The sequence below is a fragment of the Pelodiscus sinensis genome, chromosome 2, assembly GCF_052426305.1.
Source record: "Pelodiscus sinensis isolate ZL-2025 chromosome 2, ASM5242630v1, whole genome shotgun sequence".
Classification (NCBI taxonomy): Eukaryota; Metazoa; Chordata; order Testudines; family Trionychidae; genus Pelodiscus; species Pelodiscus sinensis.
The window spans coordinates 18,714,417-18,741,952 of record NC_143053.1 but is presented as its reverse complement, the minus strand read 5'-3'; the positions used below and the strand labels follow the sequence as shown (position 1 = coordinate 18,741,952).

At 47.1% G+C, this 27,536-nt stretch overlaps 1 protein-coding gene across 8 annotated transcripts in view; it reads left to right on the top strand.

Moving 5' to 3' along the window:
• LOC149525238 (uncharacterized) overlaps positions 1-26,819 on the top strand; it is a 242,928-nt gene extending 216,109 nt beyond the window's left edge. For 2 of the 8 annotated variants that reach the window (XM_089776167.1, XM_089776168.1), the window contains one exon: positions 16,641-26,819. The gene's annotated coding sequence lies outside the window, so the exon portion shown is untranslated. The remainder of the gene's footprint in view (positions 1-16,640) is intronic. The other 6 variants (XM_089776166.1, XM_089776171.1, XM_089776170.1 and 3 more) reach the window with 4 other exon arrangements.
• The last annotated feature ends 717 nt before the right edge of the window (positions 26,820-27,536 follow it).

Here is a 27,536-nt window from a genome sequence, read left to right as displayed (position 1 = left end):
CCTTGCTAGAGGATGTTGTGAAGTCCAAGACTAGAACAGTTCAGAAAAGGGCTAGATAAATTCATGGAGCATAGATTCATCAATGGTTATTAGTAATGGTGTCCCTAGCCTCCATTTGCCTGAAATATGGAATGGGTGATGGGATTGGATCACTTGATAATTACCTGTCCTGTTCACTCCCTCTGAGGCACTGGGCATTGGCCACTGTCAGAAGACAGGAGACTGGGCTAGATAGATCTTTAGTCTGATCCAGTTCGGCCATTCTTATGTTTGTAGAACCTGGTCCCTCTTATGGGCTGGCTTTGAATGGGAAGAGGCATTCCAGCTGTGCTGTCAGTGCCCATTCCTGAGCAATACATGGTTTGGCTTTGTGCAAAATGTCAGTTTCACAGAGATCTGGCCAGCCGACCCCTGCTGTACAGCATGTGGACGGGATTCCAGTTAGGGCAGTGCTCCAGTTAGAACTGAGAGTAAGTGTGCTGTTAAGAAAAGCCCCAAGGGTCCCTCCTCATGTTGCTCTCTGGGTGAAATTTCTGTCCCAGTGCACATGTGGTGCATACATTTTGTTCTGATGCATTGCATGGGGATGAATTACTCCCTCTCTAGTAGCACTGTAATTAGGTCATAAGCCTGAGCCACTTTTCACATGTGGGCTGTAGGATACTCTCCTTTGTAGAGAAGAATAATCTGCTAGTATTGTACAATAAAAGTCCCAAGTGCCCTAGCTCACTGGAGTGTGTTTGGCTTTTTTACTGTACCACAGTATTTGTTTTAAATGAAGGCATGTGGCCAACAATCAGGAGCCCAAGTTCTGTGGGCTCCATGCAGAGGTGCTTCTACAATCACAACGTTGGCTTCAAAACCAATCCTGGCTCCAAGACAGCGTTTGTGGAATGAAGCGCCGGGTGTTCGTTGTGTTAGAAGATGAACATTTCATGACAGCCTCCTCCACTGCTTTGTTCTGCATTCCAAGATTGAAAAGATTCCTCTGTCCTGGCTCGGCTGTCCTGTTAGAGAAGCAGCATCCGATTCAAGGTGGTGATTTTTATTTTTATGTTGCCATGTTCCTAAAACGTGCAGCAGCTCTTTCTGTGGAGTGATGGCCAATTACTTTATGCAAATGCAGACATTTTCTGCTGCTTCTAATTGAATAAATCTAGTAGCTGTCTTCCCAGATGGTAGCAGAATCGATGGAGCTTTCAAGGGTATTGCACTGTAGCATGGACTAGGAAAGAGATGCAAAGAGCCTCTTTTGTTATGCTTCAGGTTGTCAGTTTTGGTTTCTTTCTCCACCCTCTGATTTCACATTGAGTAGGTTGGGGAGCAGGGGACATCACAAAGAAAGAAAACAGACTTTATAAGGATCATGTAAGGACTAAGGATGTTAAGAAGCTTGTAATTCGTTAATCGTGTAGGCGACAAAAATGTTGTCAACTACACGATTAATCAATAAGGGTTAGCATTCAGTCCCGGCTCTGGCTGCGACCTGGCAACTACCCTCACTGCAGCTCTGCGCTAAGAGCCAGCACAGGGGTTGATGCCAGGTCCTGGCGCGAGCTGGGACTGAGCCAGCCTGTCAGCCAGCCCACCAAAAATTGACTTGCGGGGTGGGGTGGGGAATGTTGCGTGTAGTCCATAGTGTTAACCAATAAGCCCCTGCTTATCGATTAATAGGTTAACTACACTATTACATCCCTAGAAAGGACATAGTGGTCTAAGAAAGGAGGGAAGTATTATATCAGGGGGGTGATTCCAGCTGTGAGAACCCAGTGTCATCCCTCTTCGGCTGTTAATCAGTCTCTCTCACGCGCACACCCATTGTTTCTGTCTGGTGCTTACTTGACCATCCTGGGAAGCAGCTTGCTTATACTGGTCAGTAGCTTGAGTAGTATTGGAGTGAAGATGCCAGTGGCCTTTGAGCTGCCGCTATTACAGCAGCATGGTGTGTATTTTTACACTCCTGGTGATGTGTTGTCAAGCCTGCTTCATGCCAAGAATAGCAATGAAGGGGATGGAGATTGACCCTCTCAGCTTGCTGTGCTTGGAGAACTCATGGGAGTTCTCATTGGGCATACAGAGGGGAAAGCAGGGCGGGGGAGGGAGCAAGGGCTTATATACCGTACAGATGTTTGCAGTATGTTAGGAGATAGCAGCTCCCAGGACAGGGATGTGACGTTTTAACTTTTGAGCCACCGAACCCTGTTCTGAATGAACGGTGTAATGTATCCAATTCCTCCTGCTCCGGACCAGGCCTTAGAGCGTTTGCTGCTGCTTTCCTGTGTGTCCCTTTTCCAAAGGATGTGTTGTGGCTGGCTCCTGTTAAAGTTTACTTGCTCTAAGCTAAAGAGAGAATGAGAGCAGTAGTGTTATTTTGACAAAATTTGCAAAACTTTTGAATATTGTGCACCGAGTTTTTAATTTTTTTGGTGCAGAGTGCCCCTAGGAATATGCGCCTCTGGATTCTAGTCCTTCCTCGGCCAGTAAAACACCATGGAACCTTGTCCAGGTTTCAACTGCAGAACTAGCTCTGCTCCTATGTGATGCCACTCACCTATGCAGCCATGAGGGGAGGAGCAGTTAGCTGTCTGTAAAGATTCTTTAATCCCTTGCATGCACATATACCGCAGAACCCCAAACATAGCAAAGTTAGCTTGCATCAAAGGGTTTTTGCCTTGTTTACACCAGGAGATTTGGGAGGCTTTCTCCACAATGTGAATCAAACATCAGCTGATATGGGATGATCCTTCTGAGTGTGCAAACAGAAGGCATGGCACTAAAACTCCCAGTAATGGGAACTGCTACAAGATAGGTGATAACCTTCCGGGAGCTTAGCAGGGATCCAGGTGCTTTAACTATTTCACAGCAGAAATATTCACAAAATCTGGTGAGGGCTGTGACAGTTACACCCCAAGTAACAGAGGGGGACGTGTGTGCTCAAAAGTGCATGGTTCAGATGAGTCGGAATTTCAAGCCTCATCCCATAATTTCAACCCCACCAACTTCGTCCTGGTGTGGAAGGGGAAGAAGAGTGTCAGTCTTTCTTTCTAGTGCTAGAAGCTTCAATGGAACTGGGTGGCAAATACCACCTCCTCCTTGTGCCCTGAAAGGCTTGCCTACCCCCAGATCAGGTGCCCCTCACTCCAGTACCTACAGCCTATCTTAGCAGTGCAACAGTGCAGGGACAGGTGAGCATTTGTAAAATGTACGTAACACCACCACCTTACTCACACCTTGTGTGAAGAACTTATATTGTAAGTTCTTCGCGTCTCATGGGACTTGTCGAGTGCCTAATACAGAGGAACTGGGATCTCAGCTGCAGCTACTGTACTACAAACAGCAAAGATAAATTGTCAGTGATAGGTGCAGAAAATATTGCGTTTGTTCTGACCCTTAAGAACCTGATTAGCTGCTACTGGTGGAGTTTTGCTGATTGACACCATTGGAAGCATTGGCCCTTTTCATTTTTACCTTGTGTGAATTGTTTCTGAGAATTTGGAACAGAGGTGAGGAAATAGCCCTGGTACAAAAAGGCAAACAGCTGTCTTTACATTAGAGGGGCCAAGGGCAACTTAGAGATGGCGGCAGATAGCAAATGAACCATGAGTTGGCATTGTGCAAAGCCAGCAAGAGTAAAACTACTGCTGTCTTCAGATGTACTTGCAAGTCAAACTAGGGAGGAAATGGTGCTGACCACTCAGCCCGAGTCCAACGGCACCTGGAATTGCAGGACGCTTTTGGTCCCCCAACTCAGGAAGGGTGTAGAATAACTAGAGGCAGAGGCGAAGGTCAGTAGGTGTGCCCTGGTGAGCAGCTCCTGCAAGAGCTGGCTGAGCTGCAGCAAAAGCCAGCAGGGAGCAGTTTAAAGTATTGGCAAGGACTCAGGTTGCAATAGGACAGTACCTGTAAGAAATTTTAAGTTACTTTCACTGCTGACGAGAGGGTCTGAAAAGGACAATAAACTGATACAGCCCCCAATCCTTGTGACATGTACATAAGGCTGGGCCTATCCTATTATTCTCACTCAAAACTCCTGTTTCCCTCAATGGGAGTTTGGGTAAGAACTGCAGGATTTGGGTCAGAGCATAGAAAAACCAAGCCAGACAGGGACATAGTTGCGCCTTCAGTCGATGGTATAAATCTGGAGCGGGGAACCTTTTTTTTGGGTTGGAGGCCACTGACCCACAGAAAAATCAGTTGGGGGCCACACACAAGTGAGAAGCAACAAATAAATAAATGAATAAGTTTAAAAAAAAAAAAAACAACGAAATCCTCACTGATGTGGCCTCCTGGCTGACAAGGAGAAAGTCTGTCCTCCTGTTCCACTCGCACACCAGAACCTAGTGAGGCGCAGGCTAGTAGATTTTGTGTGCTCCAGCTCCTTGGGCTCCCCAGTGCTGGTGGGAGGAGGAGGGGGGATAATCCTCAGAGGCCGGATCCAGGCAAGCTAGAGGCTGCATCCAGCCCCTGGGCCTTAGGTTCCCCACCTCTGGTATAAATGGAGGTAGGAGCTCTTCAGCCTCTGGAGAAGACTGTGTAAGTGGCCCGTAGCTGAGACAAATTGTAACAGGACTTTTGGAACCAGTTCTTAACAGTGAGCTCAGCTGGAGAACAGGACTGCAGTTCAGGCGCCTCCATGGTAGTGAGCGTCAGCAGTAATGAACAGCCCTCTAAAATGCAGTGAAGAAGAGCCAAGGTGTCCTTGCAGAGGCTCTCAAATTCCGGGTGATTCATTACAAACAAGGGTAAATCGTCTCTTGTGTTCTTCCTTGGTGAACAACCTTCCCACCCCCGCTTCCTCAACATAGAATAAAAAAATCCAGTAAAATGATGAGAACTTAAGGTGGAGATGATGGCTTGTAGTTAAAGCACAGGCATGTGGGAGCCCAAAGATCTGGGTGTTCTTCTCCTGCTGTGCCACAGACTAGAGATGTGACTGTGGGCACATTCGCTCGAGGCTCAGTTTCCCTGTCTGTATAATGGGATAATACACCTCTGTCAAGGGGTGAGCACTCACTGCCGCAGTGCCTCCTGCTGGTAGCTCTGAGGAATTAGTCCTTTCGCAGCAGGGCATCACCTTCTCGCAGTGCCTCCCCTGTCTACGATCCACATGTTCCTCTGGACCCGTGTCGCTCCCAGCCTCCCTTTGACAGTGCCCTCTCATCCCCCTTCCAGAGATTTAGCAACAGTTCTATGTCTGCTGCCGTTGTGGCTGACTATGGCCTCCGAACCCAGCTCCTCTGTCTCGGGCAAGCCACAGTTTGTATAGGACACGCATTGATGGCAAGGTGTGGTGGGAAGGGGGGGACCCAGGCCTGCCCAACACTCTGGGCCCGACCCAGGGACCCTCTGGCGGCAGCCTTGTCCTGCCCTCCTCTACTTCTCTTCGCTGCTTCATGTTCCCTGTGACCCTTTTGCACCCTCCTGGCCCTTGTAGCAAGGCCAGCAGCCTGGCAGGTATCAGGCAGGAGCCTCCCTCTCTAGCCCCCCTGAGCTTGTCCATCCCTGCTCTCCCAAAGGTGCAGGCACCAGATCCTGCACCTTCCCAGGTCAGGGCCCAACTTACTTTTTCTGCTGGGTAGATCCTTTATATACAGGGCGGCCCCAAGAGGCCACACCCTCATTGACTCTTTAAAAGCTTCTCCCTGATTGGCCGCGGCTCCATGCAGGCTCTCCCCAGCCTGCATTAAGCCCTTCCAGCCAGTGTGAGGTAGTTGCCCCACCACAGACCTCCTTTGCAGCTGGAAGTAATGGTTAACCATGCCCATAAGATCGGTTAACCATGCCCTTAAGATCACCCAGACGGCTGACACAGTCCTGTTCTGGGAACCCAATCTCCTGCAGGGACCGTAAGCCTGGCTATGCATCATAGCCCAATCTTGGTGTGTGGGAGACCAATAAAGGAAACAGCTCTCTGCTGAGAATTCCCTGCCACTGGTCATAGAGAGTCACTCTAGGAACAGGCAGAGAAAGTGATTGTCTGGGACAAGCTCTGGAGCTGGGAATGGGAGAGGCAGCCCCTCAGTCCTAATTCAGCAAGGTGTGTAGACACGTGTTACTCTAAGCACTCGGCCTTCACCTAAGCCGGTGAGAGTCCCTGCTGAAAGTTAGGCGTGTGCTTCAGTAGTTTGGGGATCACGCTAATGCCTTGCATTGTGCCTAGGCATGTTAACAGTTTCCTGGGTAGCTGGTTAACCAATAAATGGCTGCTGATCAGTTAACAATCCCAGTTAACCATGGCAACCCCTCCATTCTTGCATGCTCTGCATTTAAAACTCAGATCTACAGGCTGGCTCAGTCATAGCCTGCCCGTCTGTGTTTTCAATGAAGAGCACACAGGGGCACTGCCTGCCTCCCTATGCTGCTGCCTCTGTATCAGAGGCAGCAGCACAGGGTGGCAGGGGGCTCCCCGAGAGTAGGGCTGGGAGTGCACTGGCTACTGGCGCCACCCCATGGGAAGGACACCGAGTAACCATGTAACTGCTAAGAATTCTAGCGGTTACACAGTTATTAAAATAACCAATTTCTAGCATCCCTGATTGTGCCCAGCTGCAGAACACCGTGTAGGCTGTCTACAGAGAGCATCCAGAGGAAAGGATGCTTGTGTGGCAGGGGAGGAGCTGGGAGGGATGCTGTTTACAAACACATCCCCTGAAATTGCGCATTGAGAGTGGCAGATGTCACCAAGGGATCCAAGGATACCTTGACGTATTTTGCACTCGGTTTTCAATCCTTGCAAGTAGACCGAAAAGGTCATTTTGTTGCCAGGTGCTGATGGAATATAAACACGGAGGCCACGTGGGCTTGTCACATTCCCGCAAGAAAGACAAGCGTCAGGGTGATGCTCGGAATCCGACATGGAAATAAACAAGAGATAAAAAAACAACAACCTCCCTCCCACTCTCTGCTCTTAGCAACCCCTTCCATTCTCCTTTCTCCCATCACCAAGCAGCCGAGTGAGAGGGGGGAGGGGGAAGCAGCAAGATGCCTTTTGAATGGGTGCCAAGGTTGATTTAATTAGCTGTATTGAATTCATTAACTTTTGAACGATGTGTCTGCTGCGAAGCACAAATGGTAAGTTGTGAGTGGCGGTAGTGCGCTGCACCAATCTGCCAAGAGACTCAGCAAAGCAGAAAGATTGACCTACTTTTATCCGATCCGAAGGGATCGCCGTTTAATGCTCTTCTCGCAATGACACTAAGCTGCGCTTCTCCCTCCCACCTGGTAGCATTTGGGAAGCTTATAATCCCTGCCTAAGAGGCATTTCTCCTCCTCTGACAAAACATGGCTAGATGTGAATCCCACAATCACACTGGACGTCACAGGCTTGTGTGCAGATGTGTGTCTGTGTTCTGCCTGTGAGATTTGTTTTTTTCTGAGAGCGCACATACTGTATGTATTGACTGGCGCTGCACTGACTAACTCTGACTTGCTTCCTCTCGCTTCCTGCTGTTCCACTGATTTTTTTTTTTAATTTAACCACTGCAGTATTCTATAGTAATAGACACACGTGCTGCATTGTGGATGGTAGAGCTGTGTCACCCAGCAAAACACTAACAACGTATGGATTAAAGGCCAGAAGGGTCCATTATGATCATCTAGTCTGACCTTCTGTATAACACAAGGCCTACGACTTCCCCAAAATTATTCCTAGAGCACATATTTTGGACAAGACCTCTCCAACCTTGATTTAAAATGGTTAGTGATGGAGAATCCATCTTGATCCTTGGTAGTTAATTACTCACTGTTAAATTATGACAGGAAATAAGGCATAACTTTTTATTTTGTTTTAACTTCCAGTCATTTGATCACATTATACCTTTCTCTGCGAGATAGAAGAGCCCATTATTAAACATTTGTTTCCCATGGTAGTACTCCTAGACTTGTAACTTTCTCTTTGGTGACATAAATAGATTGAGCTTTTTGTGTCTGTAACTAATAAGGCATGTTTTCTAATCCGTTACTCATTCTTGTGGATCTTCTCTGAACCCTCTCCAGTTTATCAATCTCTTTCTTGAATGGTGGACACCAGAACCAGATACTGTATTCCAGTGCCAAATTCAGAGGTAAAATAACTCTTCATCTCCTGTTCTCGAGTCTCTTGTTTATGTATTCCAGGATCATGTTGGCTCTTTTGGCCACACATCCTCTTGGGAGGTCATCTTTGGCTGATTATCCACCATGACCCCAAAAATCTTTTTCAGAGCCTCTTTCCAAAATAGACAACATCCCCCTCCCCATGTCCTTATAAGTGTAGCCTACATTCTTACCTAGCTGTGTTAAATTCATCTGGTTTGCTTGTGTTCAGTTAACCAAGCAATCCAGATTACTCTGTGTTAGTGGCTTGTCAGCTTCATTATTTACCACTCCTCTCCCTCCCCCCCTTTTTTATCTGCACATTGTCAGTAATGAGTTCGTTTTCTTCCAAATTATTAATAAAATTGTGAAATAGAGTGGGGCCAAGAACTGATCCCTGCAATTTAGAGACCTCTCAGTTAACCAGTTTTTAATACATGTTTTGTGTGTGTGTGTGTGTGTGTGTGTGTATAGTGTTTACATATGCAGAGAGTGTGTGTGTGTGTGTGTGTGTGTGTGTGTGTGTGTAGGATTGAGGCATAAGTGTTTCTCAGGTTGATTGAGAGCTTAATCTCGGAACTATCCACCTGTGTAGCATGATCGAGTGAGTGGGACACTGGAATGGCATCCTCAAGAGATGGGTTTGGTACTAGCTCTGCTCTTGGCAAGTTATTTCCTCTTTCTCTCTCTCTGCCTCTGTTCCCCCTTTTTTTGGTCTTCTCTGTTTAGACTATGAGCTGTTTGGAACAGGGTCTTGAAGGGTCATGATTATAATGCCCAGTAATAGCGAGGCCTCATCTCTGTTGGGTGCTACTGTCTGAGTAGGAGATTTGGGGTTTTTTGACATTGGTTTAGAATGGAATGAAAGCCAACAGAAATGCTACCAAAAAGAGCCATATTGCCTGTCTTTCCCTCCTCCCCCCAGCCAGCCACACTCTCCTATGCTGTTGTGTTTACAACTGTCCTCTTGTAGCTTTCCTCCTAAATCCTGAAAGCACTTGGCAAACATTAAACCTCACAACATCCCGGTGAGATAAGCATGATGCCTTCTATTACAGCCAGGCAGACTGACTCACTCAGAGATTTCAGTAACTGGTCCAGTGTTTCACAAGGAGCCAGCAGCAGATAAATGACTTGCCTGTAGGAGCCCTGACTCCTAATTCTTTCCTCTAACCACAGATCCAAACTCTCACTCTTTATGCCAGAAACCTAAAACATGTAACAGCGATAGAGCCAGATATCCTGGAGAAGAGCAAACGGTGCTGGAAGACAAACCCCAGGCAGAGGGGAAAGGGTTGACCCGAACTAGCTACAGTGAGATAAAAACTACAGACCTTTGTCTTTGCTAGGACTTTTCTATGAGAGAGATGTAAAAAACCCACACCTTTCCTTAAGTGAAAGCAAAGCTCCAAGCTTGGTCCACAGCTAAAACTTAAGTCGACCTAGCTATGTCGCCTGAGAGATGAAGTCAAGCCAACTTAAACCTCAGGGCAGAGGCTGCTGGGTTGGTGGAAGAATTTTTCCACTCATCTAGCTACTGCCTCTTGAGGAGGTGGAGTTACTGCAGCAATAGGAAAACTCCTTCTGTTGCCATAAGTGTCTTTGCTGTGGTGGCTTAGCTTGCACTGTAGATTAGGGATGTGATCAACTAGTCGACTATCCGATAAGCAAATGCTTATCAGATAGTCGACAGACTAATCGACTAATCACTTCCTTCCTCTCCGCCTCTATCGGAAAGAGGCAGCAAGGTGGGGGGAAAGAGGAGGGGGCACTTGAAAGCAGCAGCGCCGCATGGAGCCCAAGGTCTGGCCTCAGCTTCCATGTGGGCGCTACCGCTTTGAACCATTGCATGCAGGCTGGAGCCAACTGGGGTGTCCCCAGGCTCCAAGCTGCGTTTTAAAGCAGCAGTGCTGCGTGGACCTTGGGATTAGCTGGCGACTCCCCTGCTCACCCTGGACTCCGTGCAGTGCTGCTGCTTTGAAACGCCCGCATGGAGCCTGACGCTGGGCTTCCCACGGCATTACAAAGCAGCAGCGCCGCACTGAGCCCATGGTCAGCGAGGGAGTCGCTAGCTGACCTCGGGTTCACGCGGTGCTGTTGCTTTGAAATGCCGTGGGGAAACACGGGGCCAGCGGGGGACTGCCCCAGGCAAGAATGCATCAACTGTTTAATTAGTCAATTACTTAAAATGTAACATCCCTACTGTAGAGAGAATCTTAGAGGGTAAGGCCAGAAGGGACCTAGTGTGACTTCCTGTGCATCACAGACCACTCAGCACCACCCGGGGAGCTGAGCCCAGATCCTATATCCCATTGATTATACCAAGGGTTAGGCACCTAAATACCTTTGGGCCTGGGATGCTCAGCTTACGCTGGAAGTGTGTGTCAGAGCAGGGAATTGAACTCAACACTCTGGAGTCCTAGCCCATTACTCCTGTTCTGAGCCTTTCTTCTGTGTGACCTCCTGCACCACTCATGAAAGAGAGAGAGAAAAGGAAGGATGGCTCAAACTGGTGCCAAAGCTCTAGTAATATTGGAAGCAGCAACGTGTTCTTAGAATAGTCCGATTACATGAAGCCCTTTATAAGCAGCACTGCTATCTCCTTTGGGGGACGGGCAGGGGGGTAGAGTCCTTCCTACTGTTTTGGGGCTGTTTCGAGGTTTTGTGGTTGAGCTTTCAAGCTGGTTATTGATAGTAGGGAAGTTTTCCTCTTGACTTCATCTGTTGACAATGCTGCACAGCCGGCTGTGCCCTGAGAAGGTTCCTATCTCTCTATCAGGTATGACTAATTGCAATGGGGCAACAGTAACTGTGATAACGTTTTATTTTTCTCTAGAACAGCTCCGTTACAAACTGCCTGGTAGCTGAGCCCTGCCGAGTGTTTTTGCAGGGCTTTTGCTGATAGCTCAGGCCAGATAACTTGTGAATGTGGGCGAATATGGAAAGCACAGAATATTCCACCCCATCTGTGAAAGGCACAAAGGGCCAAGAACAGACTTTTGTTATCTGTTGTCGGAGCCAGCTTTTTGCTGTGCATTGTGAATGCTGAGCAGGAAACTAACCAGTTCTCACATATTTGTCACCTGCAGTGTTTAGGGAAGGTTGCTGTGGACACTGTGGTGGGTAAAGGCCTGCATCCAGCCAGCAGCAGCGCTGCTGCTTGCGGTGACTTCACACTATGGGTCTGCTGTGCCCTGTCTCCTTCTAATCCCCAATTATTGCCTCCTCCATCTCTTCAAGGAGTGGGAGAGAATTCAAATGAGGGGCTGGGATGAGCAGGCAGAGAGCACTGAGTGAGTGGCTGGCAGCCAGCGAGAGCAGAAGGGCAGGGACCCTTAAGGTCTGTCCATGCTGCAGTTAAAACCCCCTGGCTGGCCTGCACCAGCTGACATGGGCTTATGGGGCTTTTTAATTGTGGTGTAGACAGGCTGGAGCTCAGGGTCTACGGCCCTGGGAGGTGGGAGGGTCTCAGAGCCCAGACTGTGGCCTCATCCCAAATATCTACACTGTAATTAAAAGCCTCTTAACCTGAGCCAGCCACACGTATCTAACTTCAGTGTAGACATGCCCTCCGTCTCTCTTGGCACTGGTGGGGAGTGGAATCCCTCATTACATTCTCGCAGGAGAGGAGTGATAAGGAGCTGCAAGGAGCCTAGGGAGGAAGGATGCTCCAGTGTTAGAGTAGTAGGCTGGGACTTGGTAAGTCCAGGAGCAAGTCCCTGTTCTGCTGATACCAACATTGGGAAGTCACTTGAACTGTGCCTGTGCGGTAGCTGGGAATGAGCCTCCTAGCCCAGGTAGACAGACTTGCCCTAGCGGGCTTCCATGCATGCACTAAAAATAGTGCTTTGCATATTGTGGCTCTGGCAGAGGCTCTGGTGAGCTCGGGTCTGAGGCTCGGTGGCTAGTTCCTGCCTCCACCTATGCTGCAACTTGCATGCTGCTATTCCTAGCCTGCTAGTGGGACCCTGACTACCTCAGCCTAGGAGGTTCGCTCCCAGGTGCCGGGTAAACACATCTTCAGGATCGGAGTCCTAGTCCCCCGGTTTATAAAACAGAGAATATAACACTTCCTGAATATTTGCTGAATACATTTTACACACACAAAGCCTCCATTAAAAGAACATCATCGCGGCCCCAAAGTCAATAAACTCAAATGTTGGGAATGGCCAGTAATTAGGTTGCTTGTGCAGAATTTTTTAATGTGGACAAAACACTGTAATTTTCCCCCTAGCTTTATTGTCAGATAGAGCTGAACCATTTCGGTTGAAATTTCCCCCCAAAATATTCAGCCTGAGGCTGACACCCAGCATGGAAAAGTTCAGCCCAGAAGGTTACAAGTTGGTTAAAGTTATTAGCAACCAAAACCTGTCGTATGAAGAGAAGGCTCTAGCAACCTTAGCATCCCCTCTGATTATCAGTCCCATATGTAACATAAGACATACCTTTGTTTGGGAGTTGCCCAGATACTCTGGGAAGAGAGACCACACAAGTGTCACAAATAGAGAGAGTTTTTTTCTGGAGAAGAGATTGACAGAAGAATGAGATCCCAGGACCCAAGGCAACTTTACCTCACTTCTCAGGGTTTGTCACGAGAATCACAGGTCCGATGATGCATACCCAAGGGGGGAAGGACAGAACCAGGTGGACAGTTTTATCAAATAAAAAATATTAATTTATGACAGTGGTGAATTTATAGAATTTATTCTAAGATTTTTAATAGACCGTGTTAATAATTAATTTACAGTATTTATTATATTCTATGATTTCTAGTTAAATGTGTCAGATATAAGGATGGGAATGGCAAGGGGAATGGTCTCTAATCTTAAAATATCCAGCTACACTAATTAAATAAGTGATAACTACAAACTCTATGTACTACCCAAAACAACTACAACACTAAGCTTATACAACAAGAAAAAATCAAATCATACATACCAACTTACACAGCACACGGAACATTTCACAGATATCAGTTCGGTTGCGAAGGCCTTGGTTACGCCCGAGAATCGGGGGAGGTGGCTGGTCGGTTGATCAGACCGGCAGCGCTTTGAAGTATACGAGAAGGCACACGCACGGTGGTACGTGTGTTGCGAAGACCTCCTAGAGCGAACTGTGCGATGGGTATTTATCCCCAAATCTGCACATCGCTTTCCCGCACTTGCATATTACCGTATATGGCCCAATTGTCACCAAGTGGGGGGTCTGTGTCCCAGGGGTTGGGCCGAAACTGTGCAGGTTTCATGGGACCAGGTAAGCCCCGCAGTTCTCATGCCAAGGTGACGGGTGGGAGAGTCTGAGGCTATTTTCCCCTTTTCACACCTTCCCTTTTTCTAAAGGCAATGGTATGCAGGAAGGGTGCGGCCAGTTTCTCCCAAGGAGTACTGCAGCCCACTATAGCAAAAGCGGCCTGGCCAAACTTTTTTACTAAGGGAGGGGGCAGTTTCTTTTCTCTAACAGGGTTCACCCTCACATCTTTGATTCTGCCCTTTCCTGAGACTCTCCTAACATGCACTGATGTCTCCAGTCTCCCTGTTTCTCATCTTGCTCCCACACAGTTTGCCCTTAATCCTGTCACATAATCTCTTTCTCTTCTGTTGCACTGCTCCGTTCACTTCCCCTTGCCCTCCGTCACATGAAAGCCACTTGCCTTCACCTTCCCGGCTCTTTTCAATCCTCCCTTGATGTCTGCTCTCCCTCCCCCAGCCGTAGGCCACTCCAGACACAAACAATACATAGCACAGAACATGCTGATAGCTATTTCACCCGCTAACTCTGTACTGAGCCCAGTAGAGCCCAACTTGTGTTGGCCATATCTGTGTAACTGCATCCAAATGATCAATTGGACTGTGTGAGAAAATCACACTGATTGTAAATCAGTATCAGTAAATCACACTCTTAACAAAGCTGTATCCTGAAGATGAAATAGGGAGACTACGGCCGGGTCTATGTTAGAGAACTAGGTGGGTTTAACAGCATTCATCAGGGGAGTGAGAAATCCACACCCCTGAGAAGTGTTGCTAAGCCAGCCCAAGTCCCCATGTAGACAGCGCTAAGACAGTGGAAAAATTCTTCTGTCAACCTAGTATCTGTGTCAACTACTGTCTCTCGGGGGTAGATTACCAATGGGAAAACCCTTTTGGCCTAGGTAGTGACTACATGGAAGTGCTAGGGCGGTTGCAGCTGCAACAGTGTAATTGTGCTGCTGTAACAGTCTAAGTGTAAACAAGCCCTTTGAGGCACTGAGAGCTAAAATGACTTACACCAGCCACCAAATCATGACAAAGCAGAGCCAGCTGTTCCCGCACCCATTTCTCTTTGCTATTCATGAAACCAGTCCTGCCATGCCTCCCCGCAGGAGCTGACGACAGGTACGCTAGCCATGCACCAATTACATTGACAGAGGAAGGAGAAAGAGAAGGCGTAACCTGTTCTTAGCTCAGCTCCTTATGCCACGTGTGGGGGAGAGTCCTGACCAAATGTGTGATGTCTTCCACCCACTGTGTTGCCATAACTAAGAAACAACAGAGGCAAAATGCCAGTGTTCGACTTTGAATAATTCATCTCATTCCTGCTACTTACAATGAAACCTATTGAGGGAAGGAGAAAAGGGGGCTTGATCTTAATTATGTTCTTAAAAATGATGATGGCTGTGCAAAGTCTGCCTGGCTTTGGCTCCAAGACGCTGCTTCACATAAGGCCTTCACAGCTTTCCCTTCACCGTCTGTGTTTCACTTTTTCCATGGACCTGCGCTGTGCATTATTTCAGACAGATCCAGTGAACTTATTGTAGCAGCTTGGGTAATTACATGTCCAGATTCTGTTCCTTTCTGCGTAGTCTCAACTGCTTCCTAGACAAGAAGTGTCCTTCACCTTCTGCAGTGTTGCCAAGTATCAATTCGAGTCCTTGCTTGAGGGTGAAGGAGGGAGGGAGAAATGTTGTTTTCAAATTCACTTCTAGCTGGGCCATTAAACCCAAGTCTGAGTTGTGCCGATTTAACAGTTTCAATCAGAGTGTAAGTTACTGATACAGTTCAACTGATCATTTGGATGCAGGTACACAGATATTGGCCAACACAAGTTACTGGGCTCGGGACAGGATTAGCAGGTGAAATACTCTTACGTGTTGTACAGGAGTTCAGAACCAAAGATGGAATGGTCCTTGCTAGCCTTGGAAGGTATGCATTGATGGATGTGCTAGTGTAAAGGGCTCTTTATAGGGCTTTCAAACCAATAGAGAATCATGAAAATGTGGGGCTGGAAGAAACCTGAAGAAGTCGTCATGTCCAGCCCCAGGTGCTGCCCAGTATCCTGTCTGCCAACAGTGGCCAATACCAGATGCCCCCGAGAGAGGGAACACAATGGGTAATCATCACGTGATCCCTCCCATCTCCAAACAGAGGCTAGGGACACCATTCCTACCCATCCTGGCTAATAGCCATTGATGGATCTCACCTCCATGAATCTATCTAGCTCTTTTTTGAACCCTGTTAAAGTCCTAGCTCTTTGCCACATCCAGAGGCTGGCTGTGCGTTGAGTGAAGAAAAACTTCCTTGTGTGTTTTAAACATGCTGCCTATTAAGTCATTGCCTTTGACCACTGCTGGAGCTGAAATGCCTGTTCAGCTGTGCTATTGGTCTGTGCCTATGTGCTGTCTCATGCGCCTGTAGACTGGACACTTCTCAGCACCCTGAAGAATAGAATTGTAGCAGCAGCAACAGTTTATTAATGACCCAGGCTTGCTTCCTGTGAAGTCTGTGCCCAAATTCCCCTGGACTTCAAAGGGCAAAGGATTGGGTCCTGAAAGATAATGTGGTTCTCTGAGTTCTGGATAAAGAACAGGAGGAAGTGTGGTTTACTGATTAATATCATCCCTCAACCTCTGTCTCAGTTACTCATCTTCAAGCCAGTTACTCAACTCACTACTGTACTGCATTGAGGGGTTGTAAGTATTAATGGTCGTTAGATTAATGTTGAGGTCCTTTGATAAAAGGACAGAGCATTCTATGACAAAAGTTTTCCCATCATGTTCTCCACTGGAAGTTCAAGGGTTAGCATAAAGGGACACTGTCAACTGGCATTTTTTTAGATCCAAGAACGTGAGGAAATGAGTCAATTCTAAAATGTCCTTAGTTGCAATCAATTTAAATTTCTGATAAAGCAGCCTTTCTAAATAGTACGGGCTGTACTTTAAGCCTTTTTTTTTTTTTTAAAGGTTGTTCTGCTTCTCTGTGAATGTTTAAGTCCCCTCTCTTTTCCCTCTCCCCTCCCCCAGAAAATGGGGAACTGCCATGGAAGAGAGAACAGTGATATGGACTATACACAAACTGCTGTCCAATGCACAAAATGAACAAATTGAAAAAGTAGCAAAATCACTAGCCTTTACAGAGTTCTTTCTGTTTCAGAAGTTTTAGCTGATACGTTGAATTGTGGCAGACCCAAAAGCTTCCCTTCAAGGTGATGCAGTGTCCCTTTCTACTGTTCTACTCCCTGCCTGCTAATTTTGTGCCTTGTTTATTATTCTGTGAATCTTGACAGCAAATTTACTCACCTTATTTTGAATTCAGTTTCAGGCTTTCACACCTGGCGATTCTTGGAGGACTTGCATCGTATGCTGAAGTCTAAGGAACTGTGAGCAAGGCATTGGGAATAATGGACTCTTTTGATGTACTGCAATATATTGCTTGTGAGGAAAGGATTTTTGACACATTATAAAGAAATGAAACCCAGTCCACCATTGACAACCAAAAGAACTTCCCACCTTTATTCTAAGACAGCCGTTACCTCCTGCTAGAATTTTTGTATGCAAATCAAGGTGGCAGCAGCAGCAGAAATAGTCACATGGAGAGCCAAAAGACCATTTGGGGCATTCCTTTCTAGCAAAAGCTGATGCATGTTTCAAATAACTATTTTTGTCTTCTGTCCTGCACATAGGACTTGTATTCTAGCTCATGACGCAGTTTTCAGAACCTCTTTACCTACGATTTATGGTACATGTTATTCCTCATACAGCTCCATGGCTAAGGAAACCCATTATGAAGAACCTAAACTGCTGGAAATTGCAGTTAATAAATCTACAGTTGCAGCCTGTGGAACTCCTTGCCAGAAGAAGTTGTGAAAACTAAGACTATAACAGGATTCAAAAAGGAACTAGATAAATTCCTGGAGGATAGATCCATCAGTGGTTGTCAGCCAGGATGGGTGGAGATGGTGTCCCTAGCCTCTGTTTGCCAGAAGCTGGGAGTGGACAGCAGGGGATGGGTCGAAAGCCAGGATAATACTAGGCTAGATGGATCTTTGGTGTGACCCAATGTGGCTGTTCTTATGTTCTAACATCTCACCAGGAAAGTTGTGGTTCTAGGCCTGAGCCTTTGAATGCCAATAGTCCAGTGGAGATGTAAACCAAGGAGAACTGGAAGGTGAAGAGGAAAGAGAAGTTTCAGCCATTTAAGGAGAGCTATAACAAGGGGTCAGGTGGCAGGAGCAAGCTGAGACACCCTTTCCATATTAAGTTCCACTGACTTCAATGGGAGCTTGATTTGGCTGTCATGGAGCAGCTCAAGCAGTGTCACTTAGCACCTTTCCTTCTGGACGCCAAGTGCTTGTCTCCTCATAGTTGCAGTTTGGCTTTAATCCCATTTTGTTCAACCTGTGCAAACTCTCATGTGGACACCTACTTCCAGAGTGACTGCTTCAGCTTAGTTTACACAGATCATGAACAAGTTGAAGCTGAACTACAAGACGCCTCTCTTAGACTGAGGAGTTTACTCTGGCTTCACTAAGCCTGTGCACGTTGGTGTGGAGGCAAGGCCTAATATGCACGGCGGCGTCTTTCTATTCCCGTGTTAAACTGTCACCGCCTTGGAGCCGCTTCCTTGGTGTATGTGCTGGGTCTCTTTCTCCGGGCATTTCCCCCACTGCAGGTCTGGATGGAGTGCCAACCTGGAGCAGCCACTGGTTATCAACCATCAGATCATTAATGCTACTCGGAGCTGAGCTAGACCATGTGGTGTCTCAAATGCCTGTGGCTGCTAGAGCCCTGCCTACGAACGGGTGCCCGCCATGGCTGCCAGTGGTGGCACTGTGTTCGTGGCATCATCAGTGGGGCATTTTAGGGCAAAAAGTCTCTCTGAAACCAGGGCAAGGATAACCTACGGCATGGCAGGGTTATACCAGGACTCCAAGACACAGAGAACGTTCTAATGTGCATCGAAAGAGATACTGTACTCTGGGCATGGCCGACTCACACTGTGGTTGCTCTGGCAAAGCCTGATAATTGTTTGTTAGTGTAGAATTATCAAAGTGGGGGTAGGTAGGGCAGCAAGCCTGTTATTAGGGCTTTATCTTCCCAGAACCTGGGAACAAAGACACCGGGAGAGGAAACTGGGTTGGCCAATTGGGGAGGAGGGGGGTTGTGCATTTTATCAGTCTAGGAGTTCAAAGGAAAAGGATGTAGCAGTCAAATACACACATGTATCTGGGGTTCAACTGATAAGTGACATTTCCAAGTGAAAGACAATCTTAAAGGGACACTGTCGAGTAGCTGAGACCTAAAATGTTGGGGTTTTTTTATTAAAAAAGAGGATTTTACAAAAAACTAGTATGAACGGAAATGGTTCCCTTGTGGTTTGACACATTCCAGACATGCCATGACTGTTCCTGTCGAGGAGCGAGCAGTCTCTGGTTTTGCCATGGTGTTTGCTAGTCTCAAACTAGTTCTCTTCATCCACAGCCCTTTGAGTGAAGCTCCAAGGAGGCTCCCTGCTTTTCCACACCACAGGATGCTGGTGTTTGTGCCAGATGATGTGGTGATAATTATTGTGCTGGATCATAAAAAACAGAAAATAAAAGCAGGTTTCACTGCCCCAGCTCAATGAAATGCAAAAACCAAACTGCTTTAAATGGGGGGGGAGGGAAGTGAGCGCTACACAATTATTCCTTATCAGTAACGGAAGAGGTGTTGTGATTATGCTCCTACAGTGGGGGAATTCTACCTTAACATACAGAACCTGATTCCCTATGGTCAGTTGCACTCATTTTGTATGGGGGCGAGTGACGGTTCTGGGTGAAGAATGTGACCCACATTGATGTTTTAACCTTTGGTGGTATAACTCTTGGAATTTATGGAAGACATGGTGCTTTAGGATGTGTCTACACCAAGCCTACCCCTGGGCAGCGAAGGGGGGCAATTGCACAGGTGCCTTTTGGGGGCACAGATCCATTCACACACACCTGTATGGATAGAAACAGCGCACCACTTGCTGACATAATGATTCTTGTACAGAAAGTGTGTGTAGACTAGGATTGAATGAAGTATGCTCCCAGAGCTTTGGCTGGGACAGTTTGCCTGGCCCCTGATGCAGAGCTCTTGTTAACAAGCTTGTAAGCATAAGGGCTCGTTTACATGCACAAGTTGCACTGGTTTAGTTTAAATGTGTTTTAAAACCAGTTGAGTTAAATTGATGTGAACCCCTGTATTGACATGCTTATGTTAGCTTCAGTTGGATTGTATCAGGTTAATTTGTCAGTTTAAAACAACTTGAGTGTCCACACACAAAGTTGCACTTGTTTAAAATGTGCAGCACAAGCTGTGTTATCTGGCCCTGTACCAGCTGGAAAGCTCTATAAACCAGCATTTCTAACCCTCATCAGAAGTCTGGTTGGTGCAGGGTTGGCAGGCTCCCTTCCTGGCTCCACATGGCTCCCCAAATGTGGCAACATGTCCCTGCTGCTCTTAGGTGGAGGAATGACCATATGGGGGTTGGAGTGCAGGAGGGGGTTTAGGTCTGGGAGTTTGGGTGCAGGAGGGTGCCTCACCTTGGGCAGCTCCCCACAAGCTGTGCCTGCTGCTCTTGGCAGAGGCACAGCTATGTGGCACTACCCTACCCCGAGCAATGGCTCTGCAGCTTTCATTGGTCGGGAACTGTAGCCAATAGGAGCTGTGAGGGTGGTGCCTGAAGGTAGAGGTACTGTGCAGAGCCACCTAGCTGCACCTCCACCAGGCTGCTGCTTGCAGGGAGCTGCCGGAGATGAGTGCTCCTGTGAATCCAGCACCCCAAAACACCTCCCAGCTTTCTGGCCTCAGTCACCTCACATACCCAAAATCGCAAAACGCGCACACCCTCCTGCACCCAAACTCACTCCTTCGTAGTTAACTGGAACTTTTCACTTACCAGCACCCTCATTTTACCAATAGACTCAATAAAAAAACTTTTACTGTACTAGGTGAGTGTCTGTCCCACAGGCTGGGGTAACCTATCCTATATGGCTTCCATCACATGCTATCTGAATACCTCACAAAACCTCTATGAAGCAGGAAAGTGCTAGTATCCCCATTTTACAGATGGTGACACTGAGGCTTAGTCAGCGTGTCACAGGAAATCTGTGGTGGAGCAGGAAACTGAATCTAGGTCTCCCAAGTCCCCTAGACCATCCTTCCCTTCCAAGGAGTATGATGGACTACATAGAACTTCTTTGTGTGTCTAGCTAATAATTGTCTTCCCAGTTTCATCGCCAGGATGAAGTCTGGCTAAGCCCTGGCAGTGAGTGCAGAGACAGATGGGGCGGTGGGAAGAGATGGGGGCAAGGGAGTGTCTGCTCAAAATGCAGCAATGAAAGAAATGTTCTGTAGGAGTTAACTTTCTTTATTTTATTTTATTAAACACAAATGTGGCTATCTAGTGAACATCAAGTTCTTAAAAAGGGAATGCAAGGAAGAGGTATTAACCCACAGAGGTTTGAATTCTGAACCCACCCAAACCAACCCCTGGAGATGATGAGGTCGGTTGGTACAGCAACGCAGAGATGAGAGAATTTGAAGTGCCCTTGCGTTAGCTATAGAGGGTCAGTGAATGGAAAGAACTTTGACCATCAATTTTAAAAGTTCTAAGGAAAAAAGTAATCACTTCAACTGGCTGTTCAGCACACATTTGCTGATCACATCAGGGAGTTTAATCTTTCAGCCTCCTCTAAACCCTCACCACATCAGGTTTGTTTTCAAGTGGCTATGTCTGGACTTGGAATTAAAATTCCCATCACTGACAGAGCATGTGGGTCTTTCCCTTTCTGGGAAGCAAAGGCTGGATGGGCATAGGCTGTAGGGAGAGGGGCTTTTGTACTGAGCATAGCTTATGAAGAAGGATTTTGAAATGAGTGTTTTGGCCTTTCAAGGTCTCTGTGCTGAAAGTGTTTATTAGTGTGGAACTGTCATACTTTGGAAAAGCACTAGAAAGGGCTTTTTATATCCCAGTACATGGAGGTAGGTTTGCTGTTTGCAGAGTTGTTGTTTCTAACCAAGATAATCTTTCCATAGTTTTATCTAATGCGTCAAAACAAGTGGACCTTGAATTGCATTTTACTGTCAGATTTCAATTGTACGGATACAACAAAAGGTTACTTGGAGATATTCTGTTATCCTTGTATTGACATGTCCTTGTCTGATGCTTGTTGCTTGAAAATCTCCTTTTTCTCACTGTTTTGTTTTCTAACAGGGTAAAAATAGATGAGTGCCTGTGTGGACAGTGGAAGCCTAAGCACAAGTCACACGTACACACTAAAAAAAAAAGATACTGGAAATCAATGGAATAACAAGAAGCTTTTACAGATAGAAAATATTTGGCACTTTGTTTGTCTGATGTCTTTAAATCAAGATTGGAGACTTTTTCGAGTTGCCATTTCTGCTTTAGCCAAAGAAGACTAGGTTCAGTGAAGAAATTATGTGACTTCTGTTATGTGGAAGGCCGGATGAGATGATCTTAATGGTTCCTTCTGGCCTAAAAATCTCCAATTCATATTCTGAGCATGGCTAAATTTTCGAGTTTCCAGGGAGGTTTGCCTTGGGTGGGGGAATGGGTCCCATATAACCAATCCACTGTGTTCTGTCTGCTTCCATTCTTGATACCCCCAAATGAGTTGGGGCCTTTGAATTGTATTGCTGGTGTGGGCTCAGTGCAGATCAGGCATGTGTTGATAGCGAAAGCAAAATTTCACCTTGAATTTTAGGGGTCACCGGTGAGCACAGGATTTACAGCTGCCTAACGCCAGCCGGGACTCCAAACAAATCTAATGGCCAGCCTCTGGCCACAGTGTAACCAACAACTGTGTCTGCTTTGATCCCTGTGGGAATTGAATGCTGTGTTACTGCAGTTGTAGCAAAGAGGGGAGACAGGCTTGTAAGCAAGCAACTATACCCTTGTTACTGGCCTCAAACTCCACACACAGCCTGCCAAACCCAGAGCCACAGGAAGCTAGAAAGGCAAGGAAGAGCAGCCTTAAGTTACTTGCCTATAAAGCTGCCTGAGCTAAGCAAACTCCATTGCCACAGAGTGGCTTGCGGCAATGGGAAAATTCAAGGAAGTCCAGCGCGACGGAGTAATTTCAGAGGCTAAAGCTAAAACTGATGTCAGCTTACCCTTTCCTTCCCACATGTTCAGCCAGAAATAAAACCAAAGTCCACAAGCAGAACCATGCACAGAAATGAGCATGGTTGAATCCCTCTGCATGTGCAACTAATGACCTGGGAAACAACATCCACCCACATCCTTTGCCATGCTGCCAGCTCACCCAATGATCTCGAGTCCTATACCCCATGGAGCGTGTGGTGTGGCTTTACTGCAGACGTAGGGTCAACATGCGAGGAGAATCCATCTTCCCTCCCATTCACATGCACAAACCTCTGACCACAGTTTACTGACGGGGAAGGAATCATTGAGCAGCTCAGCTTGTTGCAGCCCAAAGAACTGTGGGATAGGCCCCTAGAAGTCCATGTGGCACACTTGGAGAGCGTGAGACTAGTGAGAATCCAGGAGCTCAGCTAGGGCTTTGCAGTGTGGCTGCTCATATCCAAGCTAGGCTAGCCCAGGAGCTCAGACCTAGATGCCGATCAGGGCTAAATGTAGCAAAGACATACCCTGCAAAAAAGAACCTCCACAACGACAAGTGAATAGACCCCACGACTGTTGCATCTAATTTGTTTCCATTCTTGTGCAGAATAAATTTTATGAGCACCAGGGCCTGTGCAGATATGCACCATCAGTAGAAACACATGCTGCTGACTGTGGGCACTCTGCTGGTCAGCTAGGTTACATTTGAAACACACCTGGGTGGCCACCCAAGCACTCAGCTAAAAGGGAACACTGGGCCTCACCCTCTGGAATTAGAATATGCATCCTGAGGCTTAAATCATAGAATACTAGAACTGGAAGGGACCTTAAGAGATCATCAAGTCCAGTCCCCTGCCCTCACGGCAGGACCAAGCACAATCTAGATCAGGGCTACTACTCAAATTTGGAAGTCCTGGGAGCCACAATAATACAACACATGCCAAGGGCTGCAACTTAAGTGTGGTTGCATATACATGCAAATATATATGCAAATAGTTTTTCACACTGATGGGCATGAATACAAAGATTAAGGCAAGACTACACAGAGGAGTGGCCTGAGGCCAGCTGCGGCAGCTGGCATCCTAGGCAGGCGACACAATCAATGCCCCCTCGCACCCCTACCTGCACGGCCACCAATGGCTGTGACATCATTATCGGGCGCCCGAGCCAGCGGTGCTCTAGGCAACTGCCTAGTTTTCCTAGGCTCACAGGCCTCCCCCGACTATACAACCCATAGGCCCCATGTAAGTCAGTTCTGCTGATATTAATAAAATGCAATATTTATCTGATTTCCACCCATATGACAGCAATTCTAATGATCAATGACAGTCCAGGAATTTAAATTCTAAAACGCATATCAACAGAAGACCATTATATTGATTACCGGTACTTTTTTGCTTTGGCTCCCACCTGTGGGCTGCATGTTGAGCCCCACGTAAACCCAAACCACACCACGGGCTGCAAAGCAATGGGCCGCGGGCCACATGCAACCCACGGGCCACGAGTTAAGTAGCCCTGATCTAGATCATCCCTGATAGTTGTCAGTTCAACCTGCAGTTAATATCACCAGTGATGGAGCTTTCACAACCTCCCTAGGCAATTTAGTCCAGTTTAACCACCCTGGCAGTTAGGAATTTTTTCCTAATGTCTGACCTAAATCTCCCTTGCCCACACAGTACCTTTTAAATTATGCTTTTAGAGGCCCTGTTTCCTTGGAAAAGGTGTGTGTTTGTCACATGCTAGCTAAAGTGTTCCAATCCTAGGATAGTTTGAACATGTATTACCAAATCATGGAAAACACCAGCCTAAGGTTAGGTTTTGCCCATGGGCAGTGGGTGAAGACCCAGCTGGGGAAGGCAAGCGACAGCCCCGTCCCTTCTGCCTGAGGCCCCGCCTCTTCTGCCACCTCCTTCTGTGGAGTCAAGCCCAGCCCCCACCCCAGGGTACTGCCTCTCAACCCATGAACCTCCCAAGCCCTTCGTCTGCCCTGTCCCAACAGCCCCATCCTTTCCAGCCAGCCAGAGCACTATGGCCCCAGCCATCCTGGGCAGCCAGAGAGTCAGGCAGCCACGCCACATCCCTAGCTGTCCTGGCATGCCAGAGAACCAGATAGTGTAGGCAGTGTCTTCCCTTGCCTATGTTACTTGCTGCCCATTGTTTTGCCAGCTGTGACAGGGCGAAGTCCAGCTTCTGTTCCCTCCAAAGCCTGTTCGGAGAACTTCCACATTTTATTTTACAGCCTCAACTTCTCCTATGCTGAAGAGAGAGAAGAGATCTCTCCACCCAGGGATCCTTCTTGGTTCTGGTTCCATTAGCCTGTCTCTCCTTTCCAGCACTTCCTATGCTACTTTCTACCTTCTTGTTAATGGGCTAGCTCTTTAGTCCTCCCTAGTCGTCTCAGTTCATAAGGCACAGTCAGGTCCACGGCCAGGACTGGATTACCCACTAAGCAGACTAAGCACATGCTTAGGGCACCAGCAAAGCAGGGGCACCAAAAAAAAAGAGATTTTATGGTATAGTATTGTTTTTATTGTGAATTACATATGGGGGGCACCATAATCTTTTCAGTACTTAGGGCCTCTAAAGGTTTTAATCCGGCTCTGGGTCCGCCCAGGGAGGCAATGAATTGGTGTTTTGAGGTGGGTCAGTTGCTGGTTCCCAGCTCTGTCATGTCAACTCTGGTGATTTTTAATCATGAATCTCACAATATTCATTGTGTGTTTAAAGCTCCAACTCTTGGAGTCAACTGATTGTATGAGAAACTCTAATTCCGTTTAACTCCAACCCCATATGTGTAGTCTTCATGGTCTAAGAAAAAGCAAATTATCCGAAAAAACCCAGACAAGAAGTCAAGTAAAGAGAATCTATTTTAAAAAAAACCTCATTTTTGAACATTTGAGATTTGCAACCGCAGGTAAATATCTGGTAGGGTTCAGTTAAACCTGCCCCACGAAACTTTTTTTTTTTTTTTCTTGGCAACCCTGTTTCTTAATTGAGTACTTTCTGGTAACCATAAAGTATCTAGTAAAATGTTCTTTGATTGTCAATTAAAATCCAACCTCTACCTAAAGAAACTGATTTTGCTTTTCATTAAATGTCTCCTTGGTTGGATGGAGGACTGAGGGTAATTTGTTTCCCTCCCAAAGAACAGGAAGACTTTCTTAGGTGGGTGACACACACATTTCTTTTTTAAACCTTTGGATAGTGAATAGCTGACTAATTGGGTACCAGATAAATATTGAGATTATCACACAAAATATTCAGGGAATCTTTCAATAAAAATGCGAGTTGATTCCTGAATAAGTCACTTCATGGAGTTTCTGACAGAAAGCTTTGACTGTTGCTGCAACTTGCAAACAGAGAAAGTAGTTGTTTGCTAGGTAATCAATTTAAAAGCAAAGTTATGCAATTCTAAGTGACATAAATAAGGTAGCTGACTCAGTGAGAAACACCCAAATATTGAATATTTATCATTCTCTTGTACTTCTGATATCCACAGTTTCAAAATGGAGTCTTTGCATCAGAGACTTTGCTTTGTCTACACTTACCAGATTAAAACTAGAGAGTTCTCCCAGCACTTAAAAACCCCCACCTCAATGAGGGGCATAGCGCCTGTTTACACTGGTGCTTTACAGCATTACACTTGCTGGGGGGAAGGGGATGATTTGTCACCTTGAACAAGAAACTTTCAATGCAGTAACTTGCTGGTGTAGATAAGCCCTAAGATGAACAGATGTTAAACCTGGTTGGGCATTTGAATACACACGGTCTGACTCTCATTTACACTGAGGTCCCTTTACACCAGTCTGGTAGTGTAAATATACTTACAACAGAGCAGTGTAAAGGGGCATTCGTGCCTTAGCTCGGGAAGAAGCAAATGTCAAATGGTTGTTTGGGAATCATGTCTTCTTGCTGGAGTAGGTATCACTGAGAATTCTAATTTGCTCCAAGACAGGCTAGATGTTGTGTGTGAACCTGATGTGGTTCTAAGATTTGTGACATCTCTTAATTTTCTTACAGTGACTCCTGCTTCTTAAACTGCCATTGTGAATCAGGAGCTATTGGAATAAAACACTTAATAAAAACCCTTCTAACACTCGAAAAGAATGCAGCAACAGTAATCAGCTCTCACAATCTGGGTATTCCCCAATGGTCTCCTATCAGAATACTGACATAGTTCCTGAGATCTCAAGGCATTGCAACATAAGGTAGTCTGGTGGCTGTCTGAAGTAATTACAGAGGAAAATTATCTAAACGGGAAAGGAAACACTGGTATGGTAAGGCTGATATACAGGCGGTCCCCGGGTTACGTACAAGATAGGGACTGTAGGTTTGTTCTTAAGTTGAATCTGTATGTAAGTCGGAACTGGCGTCCAGATTCAGCTGCTGATGAAACTGATCAGTTTCAACAGCGGCTGAATCTGGATGCCAGTTTTGACTTACATACAGATTCAACTTAAGAACCCCAGGCATCCCCAAGTCAGCTGCTGCTGAAACTGATCAGCGGCTGATTCCAGGAAGCCCGGGGCAGGGGCTTCCTGTAGTCAGCCACTGGTCAGTTTCAGCAGCGGCTGACTTGGGGATGCCTGGGGCAGAGCAGCTGGGGTGCTGCTGGGTTGGTCCAGTAGCGCCGCCGCTCCTCGGCGCTACTGGACCAACCCAGCAGCACCCAAGCTGCTCTGCCCCAGGCGTCCTGATTCAGCCGCTGCTGAAACTGACCAGCAGTGGCTGAATCAGGACACCTGGGGCAGAGCAGCTGGGGTGCTGCCGGGTTGGTCCAGTAGCGCCCAGAGCGGCGCTACGGGACCAACCGGCAGCGCCCCAGCTGCTGTACCACAGGCGTCCGGAGCAAAGCCGCGGAGCATGGGGGCAGTGGGACAGCCCAGACGCGGCGTGGCTGTCCTGCTGCCCTCGGGCTCCGCAGCTTTGCTCTGCTTTGCTCCCCGTCTCCCTGGTCTGCAGACCAGGGGGGCGGGGAGCAAAGCCACAGGCAGCGGACAGCCCAGACACATCTTGGCTGTCCGCTGCCCGCGTGTTCCGCCGCTTTGCTCCCCGTCCCCCTGGTCTGCAGACCAGGGAGAC